Source organism: Typopeltis vanoorti, chromosome 21 (assembly GCF_054136105.1).
Source record: "Typopeltis vanoorti isolate ZY-2024b chromosome 21, IOZ_Tvanoo_1.0, whole genome shotgun sequence".
NCBI classification, from domain to species: domain Eukaryota; kingdom Metazoa; phylum Arthropoda; class Arachnida; order Uropygi; family Thelyphonidae; genus Typopeltis; species Typopeltis vanoorti.
Window position 1 is genome coordinate 81,724,512 of NC_143569.1, and position 18,773 is coordinate 81,743,284.

An 18,773-nucleotide genomic window follows, 5' to 3' on the forward strand; every position below is an offset into this window, starting at 1 on the left:
AAAATAATTGAATGTTTATAGGCTTGTAATTTTTCAAATGGGACCATACTGGGCATTCTTAAAAAATGGGTTCTATTGAAAAAAAAAAAAGAAAAAGTAGACAATGAAATAAAAAGCAGATTAAGCGAATGATAAAGGTTAAGAAAAAAAAAATCATGCCCCGGGTTCGTCCGGGATTTGAACCAGGGATCTCTCGCACCGTAAGCTAGACCGCGCTTTTTAAATTAACCTTATTAACTGATTTTAGATGTTGACTTTTATAAATTGATAAAATTTAAATAAAATCATATGCCAAAAAAAAAAAAAAAAAAAATTATTTAAAAGTAAGATTAAAATTCTTGATCTAAACAGAGAAAAAAAAAAAAAAGAAAGAAAAAAAAATACCCCTTGGGCTCGTCCGGGATTTGAACCCGGGACCTCTCGCACCCTAAGCGAGAATCATACCCCTAGACCAACGAGCCACGCAATGTTGTTTCCAAAACTCCACTTATTAATATTCGGTCAACCGTGATTTCTATCAGTGCATGCTTTAGTTTGCACTTCTACACTTTCCTGTTTTCTTTCTGCGGAGAGTTTTATCGCATTAGCTGCTACGATAACTGCACTTATCTCAAACCCACACAGTCACCTGATAAGCGCCCTCTTCGTTTGCATTCTGATAGGCTTTATCGCTTCCGTGTGGGCTGTGTTAGCAACACGTACCATAAACTGCAGACAAGTTGGAGGATGTTTTCCCTCCATGAGTCATGCTCATATCTTCGTAAGTCCTCAAGCAAAACAGACAGCTGTGTACGTAATGCTAGACAGGGTTCTTCTAGAAATTACCCAACACACACTTCGAAGGAGTAGCGTCTGTTTACTTCCTTCCGTCTTTCAAGAAGTATTTCTTCGAATTCTAAGAACAGGAATAGAAATAGTCTACTCTGCGAATAGATGTCACTTTTCGATACTTATAAATATTCATTGGCTGATATTCATATTCATATTGGGTAGATTAAGTAGACAATGTACGCCTTTAAAAAAAAAATATCGCAAAATAGGTATCAGGTCTATGAATACAATATAGGTTCTACAATATAGGTTGTGTGGTGTGGATCCCACAGCATAGACTGTATAATGTTGGGTCGATAATATAGATTTCTTAATATCATCATCAAAAACGAAAAGTCCTGGTTTTCTTTTTCCTAATGGCTTGTACTTTAAGGCTTGTTTTGGTAATCTTTCTGTTTTCATTCTTTGAACGTGTTCCATCCATTTATGTTTATATTTTTTCTATTACTGGTTCTTGGTTTAATTCTTTCATAATTTCTTCGTTGTGATCAAATAGGGTATACTTTGCAGTTTTTCTCATAAACTTCATTTCTGCTGTTTTATTTGTCTTTTTGTTTTATTGTCCAGATTTCGCTTCCATACATTAAGACCGGTAAGGCTAATGTATTGTATACTTTTAGCCTGGTTTGTTTTTGAACAAGGTTTGGTTTAAATATAGATTTAATTACACCTGTTATTTTTAAATATTTTGCAATTTTTATGTTTATATCTTTTTTCATTTTCATAAGTGATCATACATCCTAGGTAGTTAAATGAATTCACCTGTTCTAAGATCTTGTTATCTAATACTATTTTAGTTCTTGTCCTTTAAAGGCCATAGTTTTTGATTTTTCTGTTGATATTATCATACCATAATCTTTGGATATCTCATTTAGATTTAAAATAGCTTTCTGTAAGTTATCTTCAGAATTTTAATTATTATTTGGTCGTCGGCAAAGAGGAGAGTGTTTAAGTTAACTGTACGAGAAAATTTGATGGAAATTTTTATTCCATTTCATTTAGATAAATATCGCAAAATAATAAGTACCATAGGACAGATCTTTATTCATCTTTTAATGTTGGGCTTATTCAGTGCGAAAGTTGAATAACTAAAGCACTGTGTGAATCATACTTTCCCTCTTCGCTGACAATAGAAAGAAAAAGGAATAACAACTCTATTTCTTAGCGGCATCTCTTTGAGGATGCCATCCAACAGCTGAGACAGACTACTCTATTACTTATGGGACTACGTTTCCATGGTTACCGGCAATCTAGACTTCCATGTAACGCGAAATAGAATAATTTGTCAATATTTATACGAGCCCTGAGGGCTGGATTCTGTGCGCTTCGCTGATGACAAGAAACTTGTTGAGTGAAGTACTATATCACACGTAAACTAGGAGGATCCACGCTCATGGCCACCCCCTGCTGTACTTTTATTAAGCGAGTAATTTTTCTTCTTTTATTTGTTCTGTTGTCGGTCTTTCTTTGAACAGATTCGCGTGTGATGTACTTTTTTTTTACCCCCACCCCTCTCTAAACCCAAGGTTCTAATGTAGAAAAATAATTGTATGAACCCGAGATTGTACGAAGAGGCGAGAGAAAGGCTATTTTGTTCGTTCAGACAAGAAACAAATGCATTAATTAGGCCTAAACAAAAGAATACAAACATGTAAGCCTGTTTGTAGATTTCACTGTCACGTCACACAGACCATTAATGACTCGTTGCTAGGAGACCACGAGCCTCTATTGTTAGAGGCTGTACATTGCAGATGTTCCTGGATCATATAACTCCTGCTGTTGCCATTGTCTTGCGTCGGTCTCCTGTATTCTATGACTCATTTGAAGTTAACAAACCACGCGGCGTTTGAGGGGATATAAATTAGCACGAGCGTATATCACCGGCCCGATGCACTGTGGAGAAAAGGGACTTGCTTTCTGTGAACGCAGTGTACTGTGAAAGAGAAGGTATCAGTACGGGTTAGTTTGATGTATAAAATTTGCTGTGTTAGCTTTCTGGCTTATTTCATTTTAATGCGCATTGAAAAATTCATCTTATGCTTCATCCCCCCCCCCACTCCCCCAAGTATTTTTCCTGTTCAAGGGAGTATAATATTAAATGATTTATCAGTATAGAAAACCTAATTATAATAATTTATTTTTTTAAGGTGCAGTACTAAAAACATTTAAAAAATGTCCGTCCGTACGCTTAAAATGCGTATAAATGTTGTACTTCCAATTTTCTCCGCAATCTATTATTTCCAGCCACATTTCTACTCATTTGTAATGTCGGCATGTTTGTCGTTCGACGGCAATATAAAACCGCTGATCAAATATAGGATTTTGTCATCCACTAGCTTGACCTCCTGATTAGCTGGGATTGATTCCAAGTCGCGTTCTCGGAAGTTGAAAATTGCATTCAACTATCTGATCCCCTTTGCTAACAACGACATCTTTATGGGAGCCTCTGAATTTTTATTTTTTTTTTGTGTGTGTGTGTTCTCATTTTTCTCCGCGTCTGCTACTGGGGGTGTTGGTAATAAAGTAGCCATAAAAAAAAAAAAATCGTCGAGTGTTCATTCGTCATCTCTTTTTGGTGTTAGGTTCTTGATAAATGTTAATAGCATCGATGCTGTTTTTCTTAAATATTTTCTTTCATAGCTTCATTGAGATAAATATATCAACTTAATTACATTATTTAAACTATGAGAAAACCTAACAAACAACATCCATTCCAAACCGATTCATTTTTGCTAATTGTTAATGTAAACAGACCGTGTCAATTTCTAAACCAGCGCGTGAAGGCACGTGATTAATCGTTGATGTGTATTTCAAATTTTACGTCACAAGATAGTCGATTTCATTGTTGTCAATTGATTCAATGGAATCACGTGAATCACATAAATGCTTGTATATTTCACGCAATATTTGATGCATTGTTAAAACTATTATCACGTGATATTAACGTCATTTCATTTGCTTGTAATATTTCTATGGTAATAACTGAGCTTGTATCGCATAAAAAATACATTTTTTTTTTCTTTTTCCGACAGCACCGAATATTCAGTTGTATTTTGCATTCTCACGATTCCATACGCTCCTGTATGAAACGCCGATAGACATCACTTTGCCCGCAGTTATATATATCTTCCTTTTAAAAACCCTATTTGTTATTCACAGTCGTTTTCTTCTGTCTGGTGTATGAATAGTTTTTTTTATTTTTTTTATGCCAATTCAAATCGGTGTCATTCTGGTTAAACCGAAGAATAGATTCTTCAACTCCCGTAAAGAAAAGCTTTTAAATATCGCAATTCTCAACTCCCCCCCCCCTCTCCTAAACAGTGCGTCAACTCTACCCATCTACGTCTTCGCTAATAGCCTCTTCAAGAAATAGACTGCGTTTTCTCCTCTTACCTCATTCTGAATGGACTCATTGTAAACCACTTCACTTTTTCTTTCGCTCTTTTCTATCTTTTTTTTTTTTTTTTACTCTTCAGACTTGCATTCAATGAGACTGGTGGGTGGGAGGATGAAAGAGAATGCTGCGTACAGTTTTTTTTTTTTTTTCGACTGATGTCCAGACGACACCAAAAAGGGCCCCCAAGTACTGGGATGAACAACAAATTACGCTTCAGACACCAAACCTCCACTAGTAGTGACCTTTAAGAGGTCAACCGCTGATCCTTGTCGGCCGGAAGATGGCACGCCAATACCGCACTGGTATAAGAGAAGTTGACTGTTTCTGAGAAATTATGAGGGGGAGACGAACAGTGTGTGAAAGAACAGCTAGAATTTGTCACCAGTAATATACGACTGTCATCAGATATAAATGGAGTTCCGTCAAAGAATCGGGGGGAGGGGGGGGAGAAAAATTGTTTGGAGGTAATGTCGAGGAAAAATGAATTAGATAAATGCCACTAAATTTGTCTTGTTTCACTCTTCTGGTTAATCATTGCATTTTTTTTTTTTAGGTCAAAAATTTACGAAAAAAGAGGGGTGAAATGAACAGCGATATTTTCGGAAGAATGAAGAAATGGATCGATAATTTAAAAAAATTCCATGCACGTAATTTAATTCCTGTTATTGCCACCAGGTGGCTCTTATAGACTGACGTTGGAGGAAGGAACTGATTATTTAGTGCTCTTTGTAGAATTATGTCACATTGTCATGCGGTGTCTTCGACAGGCATCACCATGGATACTTTGTTTATTGACATTCTTTCAATGGATTAACGGGGAAGCTGTCTACTTATGATGTGGAATCTCCAGATCATGGCAGCTTCTGTTATTAGGTTTTAAGATAAAAGAACATTTAAAACAGGAATTCTTAAATATAGTATGAATATTGACTGTTTTTTTTTATTGCAATTTTATTTATTATTATCAACACAACAGAATTCTGTCTTCTGAATTAGTCGATGAGAGAGTGACAGAGGTCAATGGTCACTCCTATTCGGCACTTGTGTCCCATCTTCTTTTTCCCTTCATTTTTTTTTATTTTTTTAAAATCACTTTCATTGCTTTAGAAAAAACTATCTTTCTATCTACGTTTTTTCATGGGAAATATTTCCCATTAAGAAAAAGGCCTGTTTTCTTATGTATAATAAGTTCTAAATAATAATTTAATAAATATCCCTCCAGGTGACTTTGTTTTCCAATCATATTTTTAACCCGAATGCAGTTTGGTAAAATTTCATATTGTTGGTGGATTGATATTCACGAAAACGACGTTGACGCTCTCGATTTAACAACTTCCGTATCGTTAACATTGTAACTAAACTTCTTATTCCCTGAGTATATTTTATATTTTTCATTTTTTTATTATTTTAAAAATATTTTCATATTTTTATTAATTTTTATTTATATTTTTTGGTATGTTATATTGATTTTTTGGGTAGTCTAGAAACCCTGTTCTACAGACTAAACACGGAACTTATTCCAAGCCATTTCAGGCCTCCAATAAGCAAAATAAACGATCCATAATCAAAGATAAATTTCTATTATCTGTGAAATAAGTAAACATCTCCCAGCATTCTTCAATTTTCAACAGATAAAAAAAAAATTCTAAATGAAAAATCCAACTTTTTAAAACTTAACAAGTCAGTTTTTTCTTTCAAATTAAAAAATAAAATAAAATAAATTCAATTTTAAAATTTAGTAATTAAAATGTTATTAAAAGTAAATATAATTGAATATTATATTAAAAAAAAAAAAAAAAAAATACTTTTTAAATATCAGCAAGAGGTCCCAATACCTAATGACTGAACTGTGTCACACACACACACACACACACACACACACACACACACACACTAGAAGGTTTGTGGAAGGGGAGGATCTCTCAAGACAGTAATTTGCGTATCAAAATCCTCTTGTGAAATGAGAAATGTATAATAGTTACTTAAAATGTTAGAAAGGTGCACAAGTCTCAGGAACCCCTGCAACCTTCGTTTGCCTATGCAAAAGCATCACGATATTTCCCTCTTAGGTTAGCGAGGTAAATTGGGAACAAATACTAAGCTCTTCTATTTGTGGTAAGAACAAGTCTATACATAGGCTGTTTTCTAAGTATCAACTCTACTCCATCTGGACGCAATCTGTTTCCATTTTGCAACCTCAGCGCCATCTGTATCACCTGTTGTCCACATTTCAACCATCTGTCAGAGTTGAAGGGAAAGTGGTGCCAAGTGTTAGGTAATTATATCATTCCCCCCCCCCCCCTTACCCCTGCCCCAATACCCTAAGCCACCTTTCATGTTGCCGTAAGTGGAATGCCCCTTAGCAGCCTTCATTATCCTCATATTAACGCGCCATAGTATGTCCCAATAACTAAATAAGAGCTCTTTGTGTCCATCCCTCTCGACGGTTGTGTCAACAGGCGTAAATTGCATGCAGATGGCACCGGTAGGCATATGGTTGGTATGGTAAGAAAGCTTAGTTGATTCAATTTCAAAGGTTAAAGGCATTACTAATAGGTTTAAAAGATTTATTGGTTACAATATAGGTTAGACATTAGAAATTAACTTTTTTTCAAAAAAAAAAAAAAAAAATTTAAGTTTACGCTGAAAATCACGTGTTAGAACTGTAATCAACAATGAGTAACATACATGGTCAGCGCGTGCTCAGTTGAAATTAACGTGTTCTGTTTACTAGCGCGAACAGCACGTGTTAAGACATGAAATCAACAATGAATAATAAGGTCAGCGCGTGCTCTTACTTGAAATTAACGTGTTCTGTGCGCTTGGGAAAATAACACGTGTTTGAGACGGTGAAATAAACAATGAGTAATTTAACACGCTCAGCGCGTGCTTACATGGAAATCGACATTTTTTAAACCAATAATAATAAAAAAAAAACCCTAATATTTTTGACTAAACGACAGAAATCACAATAAAAGGACCAAAGTACTAGACTTGGTTAATTACTAACTTTAATTAAAGTTGACAACAGAACCAAAAAAAAAAAAAAAAAAAATGCCTGCTTGCATAGGACTTCATTTCCTACACAAAAATTACTTTTTAAAATGTTATCGCCCTGATAAGAAGCACTCACTTGAAGAGGATGGGGAGTGTATATTCATCCATTAAATGCATCCAGGGGCGTGCTCGCGACTCTGGCAAAGTACCCGGGCATTATGGATTGCGCCCATAAAACTGAACTTCATTTCCGACCAACGACCCCTCACAGTGCCTAATTGCCTGCTTGAGTTAATTACTTCTTTATGTATATTAGTTCTTCCCAGTTTTGGAGGACAAAAACTTGTGTTCAAGTAATTCCGGAAGTGACGTCAACAGGAGAAGTTGGAACAAAGACGTCTAATTTGTGGGATATCTTGTTTTTGTTTAATGCCTATACAAACAGATGTAGGATACCACGAAAAAAGAAACGCAATAACATATGTGCTTGTTGATAGATAAATAAACTAATTTGTCTCCAAATCGCTTATCGGGAATGACAATCTTATGGTCGTTAATTACAGGTCATTCTGTCAACAAAAAATATATAAACAGTTTGTTTTGCTTCGTTCCATCCTTCTTCACGTCTTCAAAAGTTGCTGTTTTCACATCGTAAATTAAAAACAGCTTATGTATATAAGAATCTTTTTTTAAAGTTCATTTTATTATCAATATAAATATTTATTTAAACATAGAAATAAACATTTAAAAAAAAGTCACACATTCTTGCACTATTGCGTAGTTACATTAGGGACATGTGCTGCCATCTGGTTTTATTCTTAGACATTACTGACAACACCAACAATTCAAAATCATGTAGAATAACTAAAAATTCACACGTATACCACAGTAATTAAATTTTAATAATATGTACATATTTCATCTTAAGTATCTTAAGACATCGTCAGTACAGTTATTACAAACAATACTAGGAATTACATTCAAATGAACAGTTAGTGCGCATCAGTGGCGCACCCAGAGGGGAGAGGAGGACAAGGGCCCTGCCCCCCCAAAGAAAAAGGAAAAAACACTAGAAATTTCCAAACATTTTTTCCTAATTAAAATTCGTTTGTTTTTAAATGATGTGTCGGCGATCATTGCAGATGTTCAGTCATAGTGTACTCAAATCGTCTACTCAACTCGGCCCCCCCCCCCAAAAAAAAAGATTAAACTCTGAGTGCGCTACTGCCTTTGATATATGGTAAGGAGTCCTACAGGGTTTTTGTCTGGGTTAAACTTGCTGATGATTTTTTGAGTTGTTTTTGTGTTGAATTCATTTAATAAGATTATCTTTAATAATTTCCAATTCTTTTTTTAAAGATTCTTCAGAGGAACAAAATTTGTGTGCTCTGGATACCCAAGATTTTATGATGATGTATTTTTGAGATGGATGGTGAGCATATAAATTGTGAATGTAACGACCCCTGAAAACGTTGGTTTACGATAGACAGAGGTGGAGGTGGAACCATCTTCGTTTCGTGGGAGGTGTATATGAAGAAAGCATGCGAGGAAGAAGGTTGTTGATCTTAATCTAGAAATGAATATAGTTCTTGTTCAGAGGGACTCCAGACTGCAAAGATGTCATGAACATATCTTTGTCATATTTTTGTTTTGGTTAAAGAGCGAAAATTCTATCTTCTAGGTGTTCCGAAAAAAAAAAAAGGGTTGGCTAAGTTTGGTGATAAAGGAGAGAGCCCATTGCTGTTCATTTCTCTTGCTTGTAAACTTTGCCTTTCCATGGGAAATATCCGGATGTGATAGCAAATTTGAATAGTGATTTCCCAATATATGATGGAATTTTTGAGTTAACATTTCTATTGTCTACTTGTGAGGATATTAGCATGTCGAAGCTTATTAGCATGTCTGTTTCTGACAGTTGTTTTTATGAAATTCTGTGGAATTTTTAATTGACGAGGCTGAGTGGCCTATGCGAGGACGACAGGTTAGACAAAAAACCTTGATCATTTGTAAGTTAATAGAATCCACAACGGGTCTGAGTGGAACGTTGTTCTTGTGAAGTTTAGGTAGGCCGTATATTCTAGGAGACCTAGCATGGTAGTATGTTCTGAGAATTTTATGGTTTCTTGATCTAAGGAAGTGGTTTCATCGAGTAATTTGTTGAGTTTCTTGAGTTTCCATTTCGTAGGATCATAATTAAGTTGGGCGTATGTATTGCGATCTCGAGGCAATCCAAGACAACAGTGGTATTCCCCTTTGTCGGCTTTTGGTGATAACTATGTTTTTATTTCGTTTTAAGGAGTTCAGGGCTTTTAATTCTGATGGTGGAATATTCAAGTCTGAAGGTTTAGCATCATAGATTAAAAAAAAAAAAAAAAAAGGCATTTAAGATGTCTTTCAGGTCACAAAAATAATGGGCATAAAAGAGATTCAAAAGCACTTTATTATGATTGATGTAATTAATGAGTTAAAACGGTAATATATATTCATAAACATATTTTTGTTGTTTAAGTTAAAATTCGTTTTTATTATTTATTTTATTTATTATTATTATTATTTTTTTTTATGAAGAGTTGAACAGTCGTCTTTATCTCCTTGTGGATCTGTTATTGGTAGAGTATAATAAATAAACATACGGATTAATGCGATACAACAATGGACGCTATCTTCAACATTGTGTTGCATTGTTGTCCAGTGCAACACTATTGAAGTTGTTAAAATATCATCTCTTTATTAATTAAGAGGGAGATGGTAAATCCCATTTTATTTTACATCTGAAAAAAAATAATAAAATAATAATAATATGGAATAAAAATCAGCAAGAAAAACACATCGGAACATTGAAAACATGAGCTGCATTCTGAATGGTCCTTCGTTCAATAGATAGAATAAATAAAACATTTCAGACACAATTCTTAGTGAAAATGACACATTAAAAATAGAAACACACAACAGAATAAATAAAGCTGTTATGATAGGGGTCAACTGAATAAATGATTATGGAATAGGAGAGAAAAAAAGCCAAAATACTAAATTAGCAGCACACAAGACAGTGTTTGAACATCAGCTGAGGTTATATGCCCTTTGGTTGAAAAGTCTCGGGTTCAATTAAGTTAAAAGGCGTTTAGGAACCGAAGAACCTTTATCGGAGTTTTTCTGTTTAAGGATGAGTTGTTCGGTCTCATACGGATGTGGACGGTTTCTTGGAAAATCGGATTCCGACCTCTCATCCGGTGTAAAGTCACTACCAAGCTTACTGATAGCTTGAAAAAGTCCAAAATGTTTAACCTTCAGTAAATAAGTAAATAATAAAAATAAAAGAAACGAAGAAAACAAGCAAATGAAAGGGATTTGAATGGAAAAACAGTCAGTTTGAACCCTTTTTGGATGTTATTCCACTGAAGGTGAGTTAGCCGCAGTCATACAGAGATGGAATGGTTTTGTGTCACACAAAACAGAAAAATCGGTCAGAAGAACACACGCCATTTAGCGACATAATACACTGCCCTCGTAGCCTGAGTTGCTTTGACCTTAAATCTAAAAATAACCCAAACAGTGACGTTTATGAAACTTCGTATGTCATGTAGCAAGCAATGGGCATGCACTCAATATTTGCATTGACAAGGTGTGTGTGTGTGTGTGTGTGTGTGTGTGTGTGTGTGTGTGTGTGTGTGTGTGTGTGTGTGTGGAGACTGGCTGCTTACCGATTTCCGAAAGAGTTCGTGGCTATCGAGTGCCGAATATCACTGCATGGATTCCTTTGATGAAAACTTTTGAAATTGAATGAATAATATAATTGCAATTAAAAGTACACGTATGGGGCATTGAATTAGAAACGTTTATGCGGATGGTACGTAAACGTCACTTAGGCAGCTTATATGTGCAAAACACCTTGGTCACGTGCTTTATCACGTGGGAAAACAACAACAACAAAAAAATCTTTTGGAGTTCGATACCATTTTGAAAACAACAGAGCTGACTGGTTTCTCAAAAGGTGAGAATATCCCGGTGTTTAACCAGTGGAAAAATAACCCTTGTTCGTTATTTTTCTACTGCTTTTTATTTTTTCCACTCGAGACATTTTAACCTAAAATGTCTCGAGTGGAAAATATATATATATAATCTAATTTTATAGAGGAGTATCGAAGGCAAGTTCTACCTCACCCCCTCCTTGACTCCTAGAGAACTACATCAAGTACTCTCTAATCCAAGGGTCGGAACCGGCGACTCTTGGCTGAGCAAAGTGCGGCTCTTTTATATTGAATTAAAAGATACATCATTAATACAAATACAGTAACTAAATATTGTTTTTTGATACGGCCTGTTCGTGGCGCTAGATACTGTGCATGTGACGTGTGTTTACGCATGAAATTTGTGATGCATGCCTAAGGTAACTAGCGCCACGGCGAAAATTTGAACTAATTGATCAGCAGTCGTGCCAAACATCACGGTTTTTAGATACATACGGATTTTACTGTCAAAATAAATATTCTGTTAATTAATTTATTTATTGTGGTACTAATCTGGTGTTTAATTTAGTGTCAGGTAATGGTATGCACAAATTAATTTTTATTATGTTATTATGTTGAATTTGTGTTTTTACTTGCAGGTAGATTTGTGATAATAACCCTCCTAATAGGAGTTCAAGAAAAAGAAAAATAATCGAAGAAAAATGAGGATTCAATGAAATGTGGATGGAGAAATTTGCATTTATAGAAGTCAATGGAAATCCGCAATGTTGAATTTGCCATCTACGACTTCAAAATAACAAATCAAGTAATGTCGAACGACATTTTCGAGGAGAACATTTAGACTTCAGTAAAAAATATCCTAAGGGTGATAATAGATAAAAAGCTATTGAAGAATTACAAAAGAAAACATCGCATCAGCAAAGAAATTTGTCAACTTGGACGAAATCTTCGTCGAATAGTACCGAAGCAAGTTTTTTGTCATCCCTTGAAATAGCAAAAGCGGGAAAACTTTTTACCGATGGTGAATTTCTAAAAAATTTCTAAAAATAAGAGGTTTGTTAAATTATTCTCCACCCATATTCCACATGGAGTTATTTCACTTCATTGCATTTTGCATCAAGAAGCTTTAGTTGCGAATTCTTTGGGATTTTTACCATAACTAAAAAGAGTGATGGATGCTGTTGCGCCAATGATCAATTTCATCCGATTTCAGGCGTTGAATCACAGACTTTTTGACATATTTTTAGAGGAACCAGGTAGGCAACATAAAGATTTAGTGATATTTACATCTGTACGATGGTTATCAAGAGCTAAAGCATGAAAACGTTTTTTTTCAGTGCTTAACACTTTCATTGCCAAGCTGAAAATTGGAATTTCGTGTGTGGTGGGCAAATTTTTTTTTTTATTATTTTATTTAGTCAGCGAGTCAGCGACGAATATTATTTTATTTAGCCGATCACGCGATAACGCGTGATCGACCGCTTGGTGAGAACTCGCATCGCGCGATATCGCGTGATTGGCAATGAACGTGTTAAAACAGTTTTCTTAACCACTAAAAATGATAACGTAAATCATGTGGAACTTCTCAGTAATCCCGAATGAATACAAAATTTTTGTTTTTTGCTTGATATGGCAGAACATTTTAATAAGCTAAATTCGTATCCAACACGTAATCAGAAATGATCGGGGCAGCACTGTTACGTTACAATGAACATTATATTAGATGTCTGTAAATGTATTTTGTTAAATATTCCCTTAATGGTATCTATGACTCCGCATATAACATTAACACACCAGTAATTTATTGTATGAACCAAGCTCCATTACAGAACATAATAAAAAAAAAGATAGTTAAGAAGAATGTTAAAATAAATACACAAAGTTTTTACTGTTGCGAAATTCGCACGAATTTAAAAGAAAATTAAGTTGCTATAATTAAAATTTTAAAATTTATGTATAAGGATGATCTAATAGAGTTAACTTTCCACCGGGCGCTCCGATTTTTTTACTCACAAATGAAAATTGACCTTTAACACTTGGTATTTACGTGCACGTTCAAGATATAAATATAAATTTACGTAATTTTTATAATCATTCCGTTTCTACCATACGTGGATTTATGTAACCCAGTGAACCACTGATAATATTGCATTTTTATGGTTTATATTTTTTGTTGTTTTTCTAAATAAAGCAATAGTCTTATATTTCCCAAAGGGAGTAGGTGGAGTTCCTTTAGTCGCAACTTTTCGAAGATAGATTGGCAGCCAATCTTTATCCATCAGTGAATCAAGACTTTTCAGAAGAGAGTATGATAGATTACTGCGCCATCTCGTGGCCCTTAACCTTAACATTGACATTATTGTTTAGAAAAATGTGAATTCTACAGTTTTTTTTTTTTTTTCAGACTTGATATTCCGAACTCGAGCTTCCGTTAGAGAAACCGTATGGCCTATGTCAGAGACCGACAAACTCAGGAACACTCTGAAGAAAAGCTTATGAAAGTTTCATATTAGAAATATTACCATCGGGAGGTCTAATGCTATGGATGCAAGCAGAGGTGGACCAAGATACTGTTACACCCTGATATCTTAAGGATATAGAATTCTCAGCTATCATGGTGTAACATGAAGAATAAATAAATTAAAAACCCTGCATAAAAGATAATAGATGAATTATTTAAAAGAAAAAGAAATATTCTTGCATCCAATAAAATATATAAAATATAAAGGTGTTTGTTGAACTAACAAATAGAAAGAAAGAAAGAAAGAAAGAATATATTAATGTTGTAATATGATATAAAAGAGAAAATTTATCTAAGTAAGACAGAAAAGGATTAGTCATAAGAAATGGTATGTGAGAGGCTAGAGATTAAATTCATAGAAAAATTTTGGAAAGGGGATTAAATTAGAGGCTAGCACAAGAAAAACAACAGACAATCGCTTAGGGTCAATTCCCGGATTGAGACTTTGCACGGAGTCGCCGATCAAATGACGTTTGGCAGAAAAACGCCACCCTAATTGGTCGGTAAAGTCAAGTCAAAAAGGGGGGGGCGGAGAAAAGAAGTTAGAGAAGATGCCGTTAGGAGAGAGGGTATAAAAGGGTTAGAAACCCCCCCCCCCGGAAGAGACTCTTTTTGACTTTTGGTTTTGGTTCTGTTCCAGGAGAGTCCTTCGCAAGCTCTTTCATATGGATTTCACGGTGTTTTCCTGAGTGGCGAGATAGGGGTTATATCTCCGTCGTCACAACAAAGTGAGCGGGATTTCGATTCCGTACTTCCTATGTAAGAAGTGAGGAATGCCATATAGTCAAAGAAAAGAAAGCATATTCTTTGTATTTCAACTCCAGTGTCAACTACGAGAAGTAAAGAAATCGATGTCCACGTCGCGAGTTGTACACCGTCATATAGATGATTCAAAGTGTGTCCTAAGTTACGAGAGGTTAAGACCCCGTAAGCAAAGTTCAATTCCAAAAGGAACATAGGAGAAGCAGATTATCGGAGAGGTTATACCAAGATAGTTCGATCAGAAAAGGGTAGAGGCCCGTATGGAAAATTCAAGAAAGAAAGAAAGGTACTGTAAAATATATCTCGTGTTAACTAAGATTCGTCTGTATTAGTTATCATTATTCTAATACTGAACTGTTGAAGTGACCAAGGAAAATTTATACTAGGACTTTAGTATCTGACAGAATATAATGAAAGTAAGCTGGCTAGTGTTAATGTTATATGAGTAATTAAGTGTCCTGAGAATTTTGCATGTCTAATATATTGTATAAGAACGTTTAAATGTCATAGTTATGTGTCAGTGTGCAGTAAATGGTTTAGTTAAGCTACTTAAGTTTGGATAGTTAAATAGTGTGAATTAATCTTATTTGTCCGTGTCAAATGAATTTACGTGTTGAATTGTTATGGCGGCATGATCGTGATACCCATTATTGGATCATAGCTTAAACATTTATGATAAGCTAATGTCACTTTGTAAATATTTAGTTTAGCATTGAATTGAGTAATAACTAAAATTGAATTGTACCATGTTAAAGTTTTTAATAAACCTTTGTTCAATGATAAGAAAAGTTTTGAATTACGACCTGAAATTGCTGTCCAATGCACCACTTGAAAATTACGAACCTAATCACGCGGGAAATTAATGTGTTAAGAAACGAGATAAAGTGTCACGACTGCAACATAGTTACACTTTCAGATATATTTTAGTTCTTTCTCCTTGTTTTTGTGTATAATATCTTAAACTAAATGTCCCAAAATGCGCAGCATAATACAAATATTAGGGATATTAAGGGGAGAAATAACGTAAGTATTAGTAAGAAATTTTGGTGATATCTCGAGCATAGATAATAGTAGAACATAGATAAGAGGAAATTACTAGATAGAATAAAACTCATAAATTAGGACACAACAATACTTTCGTTCCCCGAGCAGATTCCGTGTGTGATGCTCCTAAGTTTTTTTTATACTTAAGTACTTTCTAATTGTAAGTATTTTTTTCGAAGTATTAATAATTTCATTATTTCATTATATTCCACGTATCATTTTTATTCACTCAGATATACTTATATAAAAAAAGAAACAAATAAAAAGGATTACAAACCAGTTATTGATTTTACACTAATTTTAATTTAATTATAAGTTAGATATATTTCGAAGCCTATGTAGCTCAGTGGCTGTGGCGTTTGCACTACACGAAGGAAGACTTGCTTTCGAATCTAGTTGGTGACTAGAGGAAATTTTTCTAAACCTTTTTTTCGACCGGTTCTCTGGCACAGACAAGCGGGTTTTGTTCTCGCAGAAACTCGGGTTTTTCGTCCCGTAAACTCAAGAAAATGGACCGTAGAACCCACATTATTTCAGACATCAAATAGATTATGTTAGGGTTAGGGACCACGAGATGGCGGCACTTGTAGAGCATCTCTCTTCACTGCGTGCATAACCTTGTGCCAGCTATCTCTGATTCGGTACCAAGAGGAGATTGAACTGCACACTCAGTCTCCAAAAGTTAGATAGGGCTGAAACGGGCTCGCTTACTCCCTATACGGGATTAAAAAGGCGTTCGCTGTTTTTTTTTTTTTTTTTTTAGATATATATTTTTCTTGATTTTAAAATTTCTTTATGTTTATTACAAGCAGAGAATAGTTAAATTGTTAACAGTTTCTATTTCTTTCCTTTTTCCTTATTTATACTTTCGTGGAATATTGTACAGTGTTTAATTTTTACACTTTATTCTATTTTTGCTTTATTATTGCGAATACAATTGTAACAGGTTATACTAGTACATATAGAAAGATAAAAATTATATAGACAGCTTTCTTAAATATATGATTGTTTCGTTCTTGCTAAGTAGACAATTTCCACTTCCACAGCGCTTTACAAGCATTCTCTATAATTGATTTGATTGCGAGAAATTACCAAGGGGGGAAAATGCAAACGTCTAAATACAACAACAATACAAGCATCCACTTCATAAGCATTGTTATTACGTATTCAGTGAAACATATTGTTGAAAAGAATTTCAAATCTCTAAGCAACAATGGTTCAGTTTTAACCTAAAAAAAAAACAAAAACAAATGGACAACATTCGATGTTCAGTGTCTGTAGAGATGGCAGGGCTACACGATAGCAGAGAGAATTCCTCGAAAGAAGTTATGTCAGCCCTTAGCATTCAGTTGATACGGCTAGAGTTAGCACAGTATAGTCGACCATCTGAACTCCAAAATGATGCACGAAACATCTACGCTGTCTTAGAGTTATATTACAAGTGGCGACAAGAAACAAACAGAAATTTGAAGTACAGCCGAAAACGAAAATACACAGATATGTCAGTATTCATAAGTAGGGTCGTCTATACTATGGCTAAAGTGTGTTTCGAAAAGAATATACAGGACCATAGGCTTGTCGCTGAAGTGATTAAATGCATCAGGGAGTTTGATGGGTTCAGCTTTTTAGCGTTGGTTTCTGATTGTTCTCATCGTGGAGAACCAGCATATTGGAGTACCGAAAACGATGATACCCAAAATATTTCTTTGGAGGTACCTCAAGTGTATTCTGATGACATTGAGGACTTGTTACAGATTGGAAACGAGGACGTTTGCCACAGAAAATCATCGGAGGATATCGAAAGTAATCCTGATGAGAAAAATGGATTATTGGTGTCCACCATCAATGATGTTCCTGAAAACATGTTCATGGAAAAGGAATCAAATCATTCTGATATGGAGGAATTCATCATGTGGGTCGAAAATGATGATCCCGAAAATCCATCCATGCAAAAGTTCGAAGATCATCTTAATGAGTCAGAGGCTTTATTATCGTGGACTCAAAATGTTGGTGCTGAAAGTCGATCGTTTTCCGAGGATAAAGGTTTTCTTGAAGATGCAGAGGGGTTATTGATGTGGTCCGAAATGGAGGATCGTCAAAACTGGAGTACGGCACAACCATCTCAAAGTTATCCTGACGACATGGCGGAGTTATATGCAGAGATTGAAAGTGAGTATGAAAATATGCCTATACACGAAGTTCCAGATTATCCTGGTGAGGATCTATTTGTGGAGACTGGAAGTGATTATCCTCAACCTATCTCTGTAGACGAAGTTTCAGATTATCCTGGTGAAATGGATGATTCATTAATGTGGACTGGAAATGATCATACTCAGAACACATGGGATTATGAAGATTATTTTGACGATTTACTGTTTTGGACCCGAAATTCCAGTGTTCGAAACAGAGTCGAACAAGAGCCTCCAGTCCTGTATTTTTTGCGAATGGCACGTTCAGCTAGGTTGGTGTTTGAGAACGGAACAAGATTCGTTGACGAAATCAGCTACACATTTCACGTCTTTAATTCCAGACAATGCATTCAATGTGACATTTTAAAACTATTACTAAGATGGGGATCAAAAATCCGAACTCCTTCTTCTGATTGGTCAACTCATCCGCAAGTTCACGTGTCTGCTTACCTCTTATTTTGCTTTAAAAGACTGTTTTCAGATGGAGAAAACAATGAGGGATTCCCATTCTTCGGCGGGGAATATGTCCACGAATTATTTCAAGTCTTAAATTTCATAGACAGGATTAACTGTGCACAGTTCGTCCTTCGTACAGTGCGTCAGCTATCGCTCGGTTCGCTTCAAAGCGTCGTCAATTACGAAAAGATGAGACAAACACGAAACCAATGTCAGCTTTGGGACTTCTCTGCCAGACAAATTCTTCTTATGACAGAACCCTTTCTTCCGCTTCTGAAACAACGATATTTGAATCCTTCAGAGCTCACCCATCTTTGTAGATGCACAATCCGAAGCCGTCTTGACGAGAATTGGCTGCTTCCTGAAGGAGTTCACATACTTCCTCTTCCGGTCAACATGCGCAATTATCTGGACCTCCAATCGGACTTCATTGAGAAACCCACTGATGAGTAATACAGTTGCTTCCATTAGCACGTCTCCTCTTCACTTTTTTTTTTTAAATTTTATTTTTAAATGCGTTTTTCTGTCAAATTAATTTGTTATTTGATTAATAAAACCGTGCTAATGTCTAGTCCAAGGTATTCCTTTTTTTGACGCATGCTCCGTTT

The 18,773-nt window shown here is 35.2% G+C and overlaps 1 non-coding gene across 1 annotated transcript; it reads right to left on the bottom strand.

The window, feature by feature from the left end:
- Nucleotides 1–389: 389 nt before the first annotated feature.
- TRNAP-AGG (transfer RNA proline (anticodon AGG)) lies at nt 390–461 on the bottom strand. Its single transcript has one exon. It is a non-coding gene; the product is annotated as a tRNA-Pro (tRNA).
- Between the last annotated feature and the right edge of the window lie 18,312 nt (nt 462–18,773).